This window comes from Odontesthes bonariensis, chromosome 2 (assembly GCF_027942865.1).
Source record: "Odontesthes bonariensis isolate fOdoBon6 chromosome 2, fOdoBon6.hap1, whole genome shotgun sequence".
Lineage (NCBI taxonomy): Eukaryota > Metazoa > Chordata > Actinopteri > Atheriniformes > Atherinopsidae > Odontesthes > Odontesthes bonariensis.
This window is the reverse complement of record NC_134507.1, coordinates 2,728,786-2,744,941: the sequence shown is the minus strand read 5'-3', so window position 1 is coordinate 2,744,941 and position 16,156 is coordinate 2,728,786. Positions and strand designations below refer to the sequence as shown.

At 42.4% G+C, this 16,156-nt stretch overlaps 1 protein-coding gene across 1 annotated transcript in view; it reads left to right on the top strand.

Annotated features, from left to right (window-relative positions):
• Nucleotides 1-212: 212 nt before the first annotated feature.
• The window catches only part of LOC142388710 (NACHT, LRR and PYD domains-containing protein 12-like), a 245,195-nt gene continuing 229,251 nt past the window's right edge, over nt 213-16,156 (top strand). Inside the window, exon 1 of the mRNA XM_075474271.1 lies at nt 213-287. The gene's annotated coding sequence lies outside the window, so the exon portion shown is untranslated. The remainder of the gene's footprint in view (nt 288-16,156) is intronic.

Sequence of the window (16,156 nt, the reverse complement as noted above, 5' to 3'; positions counted from 1 at the left end):
GTGAGGCAGCTGTTGGTCTGACTGATGAAGAAGGCAACAACTTTCATCCTCCAGCAAAGATTTTCTGTCCTTTGGCGGCCATTTTCTCTGCTGAAGCTGCGGCACTGCTGGGGGACGCGTTTCTATGATCAGCACTTTGAGAACCTTTCTGTTCCTGGATCATTTCTACAGATTATGAGACGTCTCATCAGAAGCTGGATCAAGAAGGACAGAGCAGAGTCTGCAGCATCCAGCGGTCGCTCTACCAACAGGAACCCATCCAGACCTCCAGAACCATCAGACACAAAGTAAGAGAACTCTTCTTATCTGGGATATCACCATGGCAACGTATACTGGCAACCCAAACAGGGTGTGAAGCAGGTTGGAAATATTCAGGGTGACTTTAACCTTATTTATAGGTGATCTGGCTTAACTCACCCTAACAGCGGAGATGTTGTTGAGCTGTAGTAGGATGCTGGTTATCAGCCCAGGTTTTCTGACTCTGAATATGAGCGTGTTCATGAGGAGGTGACATCAGCTGACCAATCACAACCTATCATTCTGTCAGCAGCAGCAGCTGCTGTGAAAGCTGGAAGGAAAGAAGGCAAAAAGGAAAAAGAATGCCAGCAGGAGGAGATGTGATCTGTGTGTGATGGTGTATTTTATTAAAGCACGTGAGGAGGTTTCACACTTATTCTGTCAGACTGAATTCTGCCTGTTTTAAATGAACCAAGTAAAGAACAAACAGAAAAGAGATTGAAAACGTTAGGGCGTATTCACACCTACCTCGTTTGGTCCGGACCAGATTTTCGTTGGTTCGGACCTTTTGGGATGGTCTGAATACAAACCACCGAACTCTGGTCCGGACCAAACAAGCGGACCGAGACCGAGCTGAAAGGTCGGACTCGGTCCGGATCAAACGAACCCTGGTGCGGATCTTTTGGAGGTGTGAAAGCAGACCGGACCTAATCCCAGACTTTTTGCTTTTTTGTACCTCGGGAGCATCCGTCGTTTGTCTGCTGCTAGGTAACAGAACAGAGCTTCTAATTACTAGACCGGCTGTGGTAAAGCTAACGAAAGACCGAATCAGCGTTCTCCTCCGTAGCCGCCTTGCCCTTTGTCCTCGTTGTTGATAAATTACTTGTACAGCAGCATAGTAATTACACAGTTGTGAAAATAGCAAAACATTGAAAAAACATATCGTTTTGATTATATTAAAAGCAATAACGGCACGGAAAGCGTCGATGACTACATTCACTTTTGAACTTAGCACTTTGTGTTGCGCGTGTCGATTCTGACCAATAGCCGAACGACTTCAGGGCGCGTGGCTTTGTTGACATATTTTGGTCCGTTTACTGAAATGTACAGTCTGAAAGCGAACCGCACCAAAATGAAAAAAAAAAGGTTCGGACCAAAGCAAGTGAACTATCGGACTTTCCTGGTCTGAATACGCCCTCAGAGGGCTTCTCTGTCTTCCAGCCTCTAAAATGCTTTTGAGTCATTAAATGACTGCAGTTTTTATTTATTTATGTATTTATTTTTTATTTATAGAGCACAATTCATACACAATGCAATTCAAAGTGCTTCACAGCTATATAAAATCACAAGAAGGCATTAAAAAGAAATAATAAAATAATAAAAATAAAAATAAAAAATAGATAAAATCAGAGAAATAAAAAAAGCAGGATTTAAATTTTAAACAAAAAAGAAAGAAATAAGAACAATATAAAATCAGTAGTTAAAATGTGATAAAGTTTTGAGCTTTATTCAAACGCAGCTGAAAATAGGTGTGTCTTCAGCCTGGACTTAAATACACTGAGTGTTTCAGCTGATCTGAGGCTTTCTGGGAGTTTGTTCCAGACATGTGGAGCATAGAAGCTGAATGCAGCTTCTCCATGTCTGGTTCTGACTCTGGGAACTGATAAAAGACCGGATCCAGATGAGCTGAGGGGTCTGGAAGGTTCATACTGGGTCAGGAGGTCAATGATGTATTCTGGTCCTGGACCATTCAGAGCTTTATAGAGCAGCATCAGAACTTTAAAGTCTATCCTCTGATGGACAGGCAACCAGTGTAAAGACCTCAGAGCTGGACTGATGGGGTCCACTTTTTTGGTCTTAGTGAGGACTCGAGCAGCAGAGTTCTGAATGAGCTGCAGTTTGTCTAACTGACTTTTTAGGTCGACCTGTAAAGATGCTGTTACAGTAATCAAGCTGACTGAAGATGAATGCATGGACTAGTTTTTCCAGGTCCTGCTGAGACATCAGATCCTTTAACCTTGATATATTCTTAAGGTGATAGTAGGCTCACTTTGTTACTGCCTTAATGTGTTTTTCCAAATTTAGGTCTGAGTCCATCACTACACCCAGATTTCAGGCCTGGTTGGTAGTTTCTAGGTATAGATTGAAGCTCTGTGTTGACCTGTAATCGTTTACATCGTTTCTTTTGAAAAAAGCTGTTGGCAGGATGTCTAAACAGCAAGAGGAGGAGTTCAGCTGACGTAAGATGTCCTCCAAGTCTTTGCTGTTAATGGGTTGGAACTGTGTCATGGTGTTTAAACGGGTTTTCGGTGGAGACGGTACATATGCTGAACCTGCTGCTGATGCACCAACTGCTTGTCTAATATTTTGGATTTTGTCTCTGTGAAGAATTTGGCAAAGTCATTGCAGGCCATGATGGAATGAAGTTCAGTTGCCTCTAACACAGGAGGGTTTGTTAGCCTGTCAGCTGTAGCCAATAAGGCCCGAGCATTAGGACTGTTTTTGGTGATGTCAGAGAAGTAGGACTTTCTTGCATTCCTTAGTTGTAAATTATAAGAGTGAAGTTTCTCTTTATAGATATTATAATGAACCTGGAGATTTGTTTTTCTCCATCTGCGCTCAGCTTTCCGACTCTCTCATTTCCCATTTTTCACCAGTGTGGAATTTCGCCATGGAGACTTCTTCCTTCCAGAGATAACCTTCACCTTAATGGGAGCAATAGCATCCATAACATTTACATTTTAGCATTGATGCTACTGACGAGCTCATTGACTGAACCCCTGAACAGCAGGTGTTAAAGAGAAGACCTGGTTAAAGATCTCACTACTGTTTTCAGTTATACACCGTTTAGAGATCACTGCTGCTGAGACATTTGTGTGCAGTGAAATCGTACTGTCAAAGAAAACGCAGGAATGATCCGACAGGCCCACATCAGACACAGTAACCTTTGAAATGCTCAGACCCTCAGAGATCAGTAAGTCTAGAGTGTGGCCCCTATTGTGCGTGGCCTTGTTACATGCTGAGTCAGCCCAAAGTGTTCCAGAGTGTTACTCAGGTCTTTAGTCCCTTTGTCCTGAGGGTTGTCCACATGGATGTTAAACTCACCAACAATAATTACAGTCAAAGTCAACACAGATCATAGAGAGCAGTTCATTGAGGTCATCAAAAAAGTCTGCCCAGTATTTGGGGGGCCTGTAAACATTCAGAAACAGGACTCTGGTTGAGGCCTTCAGCTTTACAGCCACATATTCAAAAGACTGAAAAGTTCCAGGAGATAACTGCTTCCATTTAAATGATTCATTAAATAAGACTGCCCCCCCCTCCTCCTCTCCTGCTCACTCTGGCCTCGCTGATAAAGCTGGAACCAGGAGGGGTCGACTCAATGAGAACAGCAGCTCTGTTATTTTGGTCTAACCAAGTTTCAGTTAAAAACATAAAATCCAGGGTGTGCTCTGTGATAAAATCATTCATTAAAAATGTTTTCCCAGCTAAAGACCTAACATTTAATAAAGCCAACTTGAGTGTTTTAGAGGTATTATTTGCCCCCTGCTGTTTGGGAGCAGTCTGTGGCACACAAGGTATGTTTACTTTATTTAAAGATCTTTCAGAGTGCAACTCTCTGTGTTTTGACTGGGCCACATTTCTCCTTCTGTCACCTAAAAGTACAGAAATTTTAAAACCTTCTAACAAACAGGGTCCCAGCTTGTCCTGGGAGAAGTCACAACTGCCATAATCCTCGCAGCCCGGACCCTCTACACATCACACATCAGACTGCGGAGACAGAACATGATGGCGGCGTGGAGGGACAAGAGGGGGCGGGGCTGGGCGCCGTTGCTTCGGCTACTCTGCTAGGGGAGGGGCTCAGTGGCGAACTTTTGGCCGCTCTGGTGGGGGGTTTATGGGGGACAAAAAGGGATTGGGCTGGGGGGTAGATCTGAGCCCAGCGTTGACCCACTCCATCATCTGCTCAGTGAATTTCAGTTGAGGGGAGGAGGGGGAAAGGGAGGGTGAGGAGCGAAGTTAGTTTTTAACTTAAAACCCTTTCTAAGATGTATGTGAATGTGAATATGAACACACAGACATCAGCTGATTTAGCTTCAGGAATTTGATACCCTGCACACTCGTATAGCGTACAGGTGTAGGAAAAGGCAGGGAAATCTGTTATATTTCAGAGATTATTCTGATTAAACGTTGGTTTTTAATCTAAACAGGAACACGCTTTAGAGGAATCAATCCCTGTTTTAGGCTCAGAAACATTCACTGTGGCTGACACGTCTCTGATAAAGATGCTACTGAGGAGTCTCTCTTTGACTCCAGTCTGCTGGACAGAGACTCTCACCCTTAACGCACCGGCGGCCATTTTATTGGATCATTCTGTAAGTGAAGTGAATATTTTTCTGTGTATGTGCATATGAATAACAGCATGTCTGTGTTTGCAGAGGTCAGCACCACAGACGGAGAGCAGAGTCTCCAACATCCGACTGTCTGTCTATGAAGAGCGACCGGTCCAAAGGAAAACCTCCAGACCTCAGCGATGAAGCTGGACCCTCAGGCACAAAGTAAGACAACTGAAACAGAGATTTCAGGACTTTTCATGATGTCTTTCTTACAAAAAAGAGGAAAAATGAATAAATAAAGGAAGAGATAAGGCAAGGCAAGGCATCTTTATTTATATAGCGCATTTCATACCACAGGCAACTCAATGTGCTTTACATAAAGACAAGGCATTTAAAAGAACAGCATAAAAATATGCAATTTAAAGAGAAAAAAAAATAGAATAAAAAGTAAAGCAATCAAAGAAGAGGGGTAAAAAAATATATAAACTCAATCATAAGCACACCGAAAGAGAAATGTTTTTAACCTGGATTTAAAAGTGCTTACAGTTGGGGCTGATTTCAGTTCTGCTGGTAGTTTGTTCCAGTTGTGTGCTGCATAACAGCTAAAAGCTGCTTCACCGTGTCTAGTCTGAACTCTGGGCTCCACTATCTAACCTGAGTCAGCAGATCTCAGAGCTCTGCTGGGTTTATACTCTGCCAGCATGTCATTCATGTATTCTGGACCTAAATCATTTCGTGATTTGTAGACGAGCAGCAGAACTTTAAAATCTATTCTGTATCTGACCGGGAGCCGATGTAAAGACTTGAGAACTGGGATGTGATGTGATGTGATCTCTTTGTTCTGGTTAAAACTCGGGCTGCAGCGTTTTAAATGGATAAAGGACAAATTAATTCAGTGATTTCAGAATAAATATGTCCATCCATCCATTTTCTATACCGTTGAATCCGTCGGTCGGGTTGCGGGGGGGCTGGAGCCTATCCCAGCGGTAGATAGTAATTTATAGTAATTTAGTAATTTATTTCAGACAAAACATTTCACCGGTCAGTGCAAAGCAAACACAAAGTACATAATAAATTATAAATAAATTTCTTGAAGACACATCACATCGGTGATTATGAGTCTGAAAAGGAGTATGATGAAGTATAACTTATATAATCATACCCCTTTTCCAGTAGTAATTTATCACATTATTTTCAGTTTCCAATATCCTTTCTGACAACCTGAAACAATAATTATAGTTATATTTCCTCAGAGAGATGAAAGTACTACATACACACACATATACATATGTACACATACATATATACACATCCACATATACATACACCTATACACACATATACATACATACACCCATATACACACCCATCTGCTTATATACAAAAATAATACACAACTATTTACAGACCTATATACATTTACCCACACATGCACAGACCTGCACACACTTGCTGAAATCATACATAGAGTTTTAATTCCCAGCCAGGATCATCCCCCTTGTTCTTCCTTATACCTTTGAATAATAACCATTTTGAGGCCTTTGTTAAAATATCTCATGCTTGGACTTTGCTTCAGCTCTTTAGAGGGTTTATTCCAGATCTTCACACCAACACCAGAAATGCACATTCTTTTCATTGTTGTTCGAGCCTTCAAAGTTCTGAAGTTGAGGTTTTCTCTATAGTCATATCCCCCCACTCTATCAGAAAATAATTTTTGAATATTTTCTGGCAATGTTTTGTTTCTGACTTTATACATAATCTGTGCAGTTTGAAACTCTACCAAATCAGTGAGTTTCAGTAAATAAGAATGGATGAATAGATTGTGGGTATGACAATAAAAATCAGCCTTGTGAACTAAACGAATGGCTCTTTTCTGTATGTGCATAATGGTTGAAGTGACGTTCTGTAAGTGTTGCCCCAAACTTCCACACAGTAACTTAGATATGGTAAGATAAGTGAACAGTACAGAATATATAGGGCAGAGGAGTTTAGATATTTTCTAGCATTAGAAAGAACTGCAATACTTCTTACAATTTTAGATTGGACATATTTTATATGAGGTTTCCAACAGATCTTATTTTGAATCAATACTCCCAAAAACCGGATTTCAGTCACTCTCTCCACAGTCATATTATCAATTTTTATTTGTAAATCACTCTTCTCTTTACACTTACCGAATAACATAAACTTGGTTTTATCTAAATTTAGCGACAATTTGTTAATATTAAACCACTCTTTCAGTTTACATAACTCTAGATTAATTTCAAGCAACAGCTGTCGTAAATTTTCACCCGTACCAAAGATGTTTGTGTCATCAGCAAATAATACAAAGTTAAGTCTCTTGGAGACCTTACATATATCATTTATATACAAAATAAACAATTTTGGCCCCAATACTGAGGCCTGGGGAACACCACAAACAATGTCCAAGCATGAGGATTGGAAATCACCCAACTGCACAAATTGTTGCCTATTGCTGAGATAACTTTTCATCCAATGCAACACTACTCCTCTTAGACCATAACCCTCAAGTTTTTTGAGGAGTATGTCATGATCAATTATATCAAATGCTTTTTTTAAATCAATAAATACCCCAACAGCATGTTTCTTTTTACCTAATGCACTGGTCATTTCTTCTATTAAATGCAGAACTGCCATCGCTGTGGATCTTTGTGGCCTAAATCCATACGGATTTTCAGTCAGTAGATGATGTTTACTAATAAATCTTTCTAATCTAACAACAAATATTTTTTCCACAATTTTGGAAAATTGTGGAAGTAATGAAACAGGCCTGTAATTTGTGAAATCATGTCTATTCCCAGATTTATGTAGTGGGATGACTTTCGCAATTTTCATTTTTTGTGGAAATATTCCTGTTCGAATTGACAGGTTACAGATATATGTTAGCGGTTGAATAATTTCCACAATCACCTTCTTAATTATTATCATGTCGATGTCATCATAGTCAGTTGACCTTTTATTTTCACATTTATTTACTATATCTATGATCTCATTTTCCTCCACTGCTGTGAGAAACATGGAATCTGGATTTCTAACTAATACATCATTTAGTATTTCATGTCCTGTGGGCTAAATGGGTGAGAGGCGGGGTTCACCCTGGACAGGCCGCCAGTCCATCACAGGGCCACACAGAGACAAAGGAGACAAACAACCATACAGGCTCACACTCACTCCTAATGCCTTGTGTACACCAAGAGCGACCTACGCTAACTGAGCGCCGGAAATCATTATTTCTCTATGGAGGGTGAGCGAACTGGGCGAGCAGAGCGGATTCCAGCGATTAAACTCAAGCTAATATTATGGTAACGAGCTATGACGCGGTTCGGTGAAAACCAATGACAATCCACAGATTGTAGGGGTCCGACAATCCGCGGGGTTCGCGGAAACAGATGTGTAAACTTTGGTTCCTAGTTCCTACGTATTTATTTAATTAATTTTAATATAGAACATCCACGTCAGTGGCGGCTGCTGACTTTTAAAACAGGGGAAGCCCATATTACGCGTTCAGGGTTGTAGTGGCTCGTGCCATCCCAAAGCACAAGATGGAAAAGTTAAAAAGAATTAGTTATAACATAGCTGTGTCTAGTATGACAAGTATGCCCAGCAAATACACAGAAAGAAGGTATAGACTTTGAAAATTCACACAGCAAGGCCAAAATCAAGTATGATGGAATCTAATGCCCCTTTTCCACCGCCAAGCTAGCCCTACTCTACTCAGTTCGATATAGCCCTACACTACACCACACCAGACGACACAGCACCAGTAACATTTCCTTTTCCACCCAAACCGTGACCTGGAAGTGGGAGGAGTCGGCCCGTTCACCACTAACGTGACGTCGGTTTCAGGTGACTTTAGTCAAAAGTAAACACAACGATGGAGTGTAATAGGGCCGCTAGGTATATGTATTCGTGCCGAACCGTCACGGTACGGGGGTCACGGTTCGGTACGCGCATTGCCACGCAGAATACACACGGTACGGAAGTTTTCTGAACGCGGAACTGTTATTTTGCAAGAGTTTCCTTCAGGACCCATTTCAACACTGCCACATGCAATCTCTGATTGGTCCGTAGAGATATACGCTTTCGGACAGAGTAGTTATAAGAACGCAGTTATCAGAACTGTCCTACTCGAATTTCGTTCTGATAACTGTCCTTCCCCAGCGGAACTGTTTCAGTCTGCATTCGCACATGAGTCGGGACTGATGCGCCGCGCGCAGTCGTCTGCGTCAGTGACGTGTTACGTTAGCCGTTTAGCGCCACATTCAACAACAAAACAAAACAAAACAAAACCCGAGAGAAGAAAAAACACCACAAAGAAGCTAATATGGAGAGCGGGGAGGCCACCGTGTTCATGGTCTGCATGATGGTGATATTAATCATGGACGATCACATCGGGCGTCTAACATCGAGGCTGGAAGAGCACACACAGAGTCAGGATCAAGCGCAGGCGATACTTCTTCGTTTCATGAAGGAAGAAAGGAGAGCAGAGCGCTGCAGACAAATGAGACAACGTGTAAATTAACTTATTAAACACCCGCCGGTTCTGTCTGTGTGATATGATGAAACATTTCAGCCGTGATAGCATGACATGGGGCGCAGCTACCGACCACCACACACCTCCGTCAGGTGTGTTCTATAGAAACCATGAAAAGACCCGACCAATTACGTCTCCCAAATGTATTACAACAACCGCTGGATACGAATACATGCAGAGCAAAAAAAACCCCGAAGCAATTGGAATTTACATCGCATCTGCTATGCGCCCATATTCCACTGTAGAAGAGGCAGGATTCAGATATCTGTTACATGTGCTCAAACTTCGCTACACGCCTCCTTCGGCACTGTACCGAAAATGTACCGAACCGTAAGGTCCAAACCGAGGTACGTACCGAACCGTGAGTTTTTTGTACCGTTCCACCCCTAGAGTGTAATGTGTAATGCGGTTGACAATTCATATTGTTTAGTTAAACCAAGCTCTTTAATAAAAAAGACAGTACAAAAGTAAACAGCAGGAGTGTTGGTGCCGGTGGAATGCAGATTGCGATGCCAATGCGGTTCTGAAGCCTGCGGGATTGGAGGATCTTCGCTGACCTAAGCAACCGAACACTCATCGGTTGCACAAACCGAGTCTTGAGGGGAAAAAAAGTGTGAACATACGAAACGCATACACGTAACCGCATAGGTGAGACACTGCGCTAGCCTTCCAAAACAGCGCTGTTTGCTAGCTCACTCAGAACAACTTACATGAGACACCTGTGTAACGTTTTACACAAGTTAAAGACTAAACATGTTTTTGTTACGATATAAAACATGCATTTGTTAAAATTTAAGTGTTGCACCAAGGGGATAAGAAAAACACTTACCATGTTCCATCGCCTACAACAAAGACGTCGCCGTATCCACGCCGTTTGCCGGGCGGTGACCGTAAATGCCGTCCATCTGGTCAAACCACTTCCATGTCTTTCGGTTTAACCCACTCCGGCTGTTGTGGTCCTTTACCTGCTCTTGTTCCTGGAACACCTTCTCATTTCGTGTCGCTCCGTCCAGTTCCTTCTGTATGCGGTCCTCGGCCACCACACACAGAAAGGTCTGCACCTCGCTCGTCGTCCATGGGTTGGCTTTCCTTCTCCGGTCTTCCATCTTCACAATTCTGTTTATTCTCTGTTGCTCTCGCAGGTGTGTTTTCATACGGCGGGTGATTATTTAAAGCTCCCTGAGCTTCGTTGCGTGTATGACGTAATTTCACCTGACCAATCAGTGGACAGCACTGATCACGTGACGTTTTAGCACCGACTAAACCCACCTCTGAAGCAGGTACTAGCCGGGGCTAAAAATTGTAACGGGTCCCACCTTCATCCCGCGGTGGAAAAGCTCCCAATCAGGGTAGAGTGGGACCGTGTAGAGCTGTGTTGGTACAAAAATGTTCGATGGAAAAGGGGCATATGGCCTGTAAATGGCTGGATCTGTGGCTGGATCAGAATCTGTGGAGCATTTTTCCCTGTCATAATGAATACTTAGAGTCTGATGGTGGTGGTAAGTATTCTTAAAGAAGGTAACATTTGTGAATGGGCAGCATGAATTCTGGAAAGAAACAATTAAAAGTATTACAGCACTTTCACAGACAACCAGTCTCTTTCGTATCCGCTTTGGGACTGAAGTTCCAGCGTGCTTCTCCCCGCTTATAAATTCGACTGCCGCAACATATCTCATGATGGACAAACACTGACTCCAATCATCACGACACAGCCCCTCATATTGACATGCCCACATCTAATCTACCCCCAGAGACGCAGAGCAGCCTTGGAAGTGATGAGTTTTTGTCGATTTAGCCAATGATGACCTAGAATTGTAGAAAGAAACTCCTCTCCCGTCCCCTCCTGAAGCCGGCAGCCCTCGGCTCGGAAGCCTGGCTGTTAGTGGCGGCTTCAACATGATTTCCTCAGTGAAGGGCGGCGATTTCAGAACAAATCACTTCATTACAGTTTCTCAGTCGCTTTGGTACAATTCTCGAATCATCCTCACCATTTGCAAAACAATACGCCATTTCTCAAAACTATTTGGACAAATAGCAAAACACCATGGATGACCTGCAAAAGCCACTCTCTTGCTCAAAATCCTTAGTTCATCTTTCAAAACTAAATATTTGTGTCTGAACATGTCAGTGCCATCAGAATGTCAAGTCCTTGTGGCATTGTGTACGGATGAGACAAATTGCTTAGTCATGTTGTCAATATAACAGTGTACTCTGGAGGAATGTTCTGACGTAAACTATGGCTAAGTTTTGATGACAATTATTGTAATTTACATCTTAGTGTATGTGTGAGATTGATTACAAGAGACAAGATTCACAATTACCCTTTTACTGTTTGTAATTTGTACGAAAAAGAAAAGACAGCACTGCATAGCACAAAGAAAAAGTAGAAATCTGAAACTACAATCTAGTAAGGGAAAACTGTACATACAGTGCTGTAGGAATTACAGTGCAGACAGTCTTCCTAGACCTGTTGACGTTCCTGTCTGTTGGGACACATATTCTCATCCATGTCACATTGAATATTATCTCTTGCGATGCAGCGTGGAAAGAATCTTCTTTAGTGTCTTATCCAGCCTCTGCTGTGATGTCCTCACACGCCGCATCCATGGCAGCCAGAAGGGTAATTTGTGTATGTGGCTGGCGATCATACACTTTCCAACGCCACGCAGAGAAAAACTCTTCAATGGGGTTAAGGAATGGGGAGTAGGGTGGGAGGAACTCCATCAGCATCCTATTGTGAGCTGCAAACCATTGCCTGACGATGTTTGAGCGATGGAAGCTGACATTGTCACAAATTACCACATGCTTTGGCAAGTCATCTCCAATCTGACCTCTCTCATGTTCAGGAATGAGATCCCTGTAAAGAGCGTCTAAAAAGGTGACTAGACGCTCTGTGTTATATGGATCAATAAGGGGAATATGCGTTAGCACACCATTTTCTGAGATGGCAGCACCCATTGTTATGTTCCCGCCCCGTTGGCCTGGCACATCAACTGTCGCTCTGTGCCCGATGATATTTCGCCCCCGCCTTCTGCGTTTTGTGAGGTTGAAGCCAGCCTCATCCATGTAGATGAAGCTGTGCGGTGGCTCGCTTGCTTCCAGTTCCATTATACGCTATATCCAGAATACACAAAATTAGTTTTATGAGTTACATGCATTTTCATTTTGATAAGGTTACATCAAATGTATACAGCACATATTGCATCTTCTTTTCTACAGCCATAGCAAATGTGTAAAGGTCACATTTACTGTACTGTATATCACTATGCAATGTTGTACTGTTTACTGGGAAGTAAACTACTGTATGCTCATACATGTTTTACCTGTACATAATGGTAGCGCAGCTCCTTCACTCTTTCTTCATTTCTTTCAAAGGGAACAGTGTACAGCTGTTTCATATGCATTTGGTGTCTTTTCAGTACCCTGTCAATTGTTGAGATGCTGACTGTTTGGATGTTTGCAAAGATGTTGTTGTTCTCTATAATGGCACTCTGTATCTCCCTAAGTCTTAAGGCATTGTTCTCTATAACCATGGTGCAAATGGCCTCCTCCTGTTCAGGTGTGAAAAGGGGCCCTCTGCCACCCCTGTGAAGTTGTCTTCCAGTCCTATGTGGAAACAATATAGCAATGCAAAACACAAAATTGAGTAAGATAAAATGTCACTGTATGAAGTATACTTACTTATATTGTAATGTGGAATACTGTTACATTGTATGAAGCATTACAGAACAGTGCCTATTGTTGGATTACATACCTGTTCTCTCGACGAAAAGTCTGAACGATTGAGGACACAGTTGTTCTGCCAACATTTGGCTGCACCCTTCGACCAGCCTCTGCCATTGTAAGTCCATGATTGAGAACATGGTCCACAAGGGTGGCTCTGATCTCATCTGGAACGTGCATATGTCCTCGCCCTCTTCTGCCTCTTCCTCTGTTCTGCCTCCCAACTCCTCCGCCACGCAACCTCACACCTCTTCCTCTTTCTCTTCCTCTTCCTCTTCCTCTTCCTCTTCCTCTTCCCTGTGGCTGTTGGCCCCGTCTAATTCCTTCCATTGTCAGACATTGAAACATTGTGTTGTGCTCCAGCTATATATATATTTGTCAGTTGATTGGTCGTTAGAGAAAGTCAACATTCACCTGGGAGCAATTTACCAATTCAGGACAGATTTTGAACAAAAGTCCAATGGACATGTATAGAAATATGCTTGACATATTATGACAACTTGTTCAACCATTTATACGATGAACTAATGCCTTAATGTTGTGGGGGGTGAGACTATTCAACAGAGACCTGTGCAATACATTTTGATCAACATGACAAAAGCAATTGATAATGTAGGAAACAGCAGAGAATTGTACATAATCATGCGCATGGATGTGCCAAAGCATTGGCAACTTGCTGAAAGAAATGAGAAACTGCTTTTTTGATGTGCACAAGTGACACAATGATGTGACAATTGAACACGTAGTTTTGAGAATTGCAACTCTGATCTGAGAATTGCCCAAAAGCGACTGAGAAAAACTGTAAGCTACAGGACAACATGTTGTAGTTATGAAAGTAAATGCAGTATTGGGCATATCTTGTGTTTTGTGAATAACTGTTTTATCGTCAATTTAACATTGAAGATGTAGCAATTTCGCCAGAGAATGGGAGAGGCTGTCCGGCTTCCCTTGATTTCTCTGAATAGCCACGGCTGATGCACGTGTATGTTGCTCAATGTTACTGATGTGAATTTGCTATAGATCTCAAAAATCCAAGTACAGCCCGGCATGCTTGCTGAAAATGATATAGTATGTGTATGTACGATGAGTAAAGAACAGCGTTTGGTTAATGCTGATGGTGTTTTTAACGTGTTAAGTGCCTCCACCAGGTGGTAGTAATACTTTAGACTCTCGCTTTTCCGAGACAAACTATCCGGTCTTGACACTATGCTCGTCTTCCGAAGTGAAGAGCCGGTTGTTAAAGTCTTTTGTTTGAAGCAAGATGGTGTTCCTCTCAAAAGAGCGGGGGTGCTGCACAGCCGCGGGGCCTTTAAAAATGGAACATTCTAAATGTGACGTCACGAGCGAACAAAGCTACCAAAGCTACCAAAGCTACCAAAGCTACCAAAGCTACCAAAGCTACCAAAGCGAATTCTCAAGCGAAGCTTCTCCAGCTACCTCTGCTACCAGGCAGCGTAGGTCGCCCTTGGTGTACACGCAGCATTAGGACAATTTTAGAGACACCTATTAACTTAACATGCATGTTTTTGGACGGTGGGAGGAAGCCGGAGTAGAATAAATATATGAATGAAGGATTAAATTAATAAAACAAATCAAAGATGAAATGTCAGAGTAAATAAATAGGCGTCTATACACAAAGTTAAATGAATGCGGTTGGAAAGGAAAGCAGAAATATCAATATATGAATGAATGCATATGAATAAAACCATGTTTGTGTTTGCAGAGGTCAGCGCCACAGACGGAGAGCAGAGTCTCCAACATCCGACTGTCTGTCTATGAAGAGTGACTGGTCCATAGGAAAACCTCCAGACCTCAGTGATGAAGCTAGACCCTCAGGCACAAAGTAAGACAACTGAAACAGAGATTTCAGGACATATGTTCATGATGTCTTTCTTACAAAAAAGAGAAAACATTAATAAATAAATGGATAAAGGACAAATTAATTCAGTGATTTCAGAATAAATATATCCATCCATCCATTTTCTATACCGTTGAATCCTTCGGTCGGGTCGCGGGGGGGCTGGAGCCTATCCCCGCGGTCAATGGGTGAGAGGCGGGGTTCACCCTGGACAGGCCGCCAGCCCATCACAGGGCCACACAGAGACAAAGGAGACAAACAACCATACACGCTCACACTCACTCCTAATGCCTTGTGTACACCAAGAGCGATCTACGCTAACTGAGCGCCAGAAATCATTATTTCTCTATGGAGGGTGAGCGAACTGGGCGACCAGAGCGGATTCCAGCGATTAAACTCAAGCTAATATTATGGTAATGAGCTATGACGCGGTTCGGCGAAAACCAATGACGATCCACAGATTGTAGGGGTCTGACAATCCGCGGGGTTCGCGGAAACAGACGTGTAAACTTTGGTTCCAAGTTCCTACTTATTTATTTTATTAATTTTAATGTAGAACGTGCACGTGTATGTTGTTGAATGTTACTGATGTGAATTTGCTATAGATCTCAAAAATCCAAGTACAGCCCGGCATGCTTGCTGAAAATGATATAGTATGTGTATGTACGATGAGTAAAGAACAGCGTTTGGTTAATGCTGATGGTGTTTTTTACGTGTTAAGGTTCTCCACCAGGTGGTAGTAATACTTCATATTAGACTCTTGCTTTTCCAAAACAAACTATCCGGTCTTGACACTATGCTCGTCTTCCGAAGTGAAGAGCCGGTTGTTAAAGTCTTTTGTTTGAAGCAAGATGGTGTTCCTCTCAAAAGAGCGGGGGTGCTGCACAGCCGCAGGGCCTTTAAAAATGGAACATTCTAAATGTGACGTCACGAGCGAACAAAGCTACCAAAGCTACCAAAGCTACCAAAGCGAATTCTCAAGCGAAGCTTCTCCAGCTACCTCCGCTACCAGGCAGCGTAGGTCGCCCTTGGTGTACACGCAGCATTAGGACAATTTTAGAGACACCAATTAACTTAACATGCATGTTTTTGGACGGTGGGAGGAAGCCGGAGTAGAATAAATATATGAATGAAGGATTAAATGAATAAAACAAATCAAAGATGAAATGTCAGAGTAAATAAATAGGCGTCTATACACAAAGTTAAATGAATGCAGTTGGAAAGGAAAGCAGAAATATCAATATATGAATGAATGCATATGAATAACAGCATGTTTGTGTTTGCAGAGGTCAGCACCACAGACAGAGAGCAGAGTCTCCAACATCCGACTGTCTGTCTATGAAGAGTGACTGGTCCAAAGATAAACCTCCAGACCTCAGTGATGAAGCTGGACCCTCAGGCACAAAGTAAGACAACTGAAACAGAGATTTCAGGACATATGTTCAT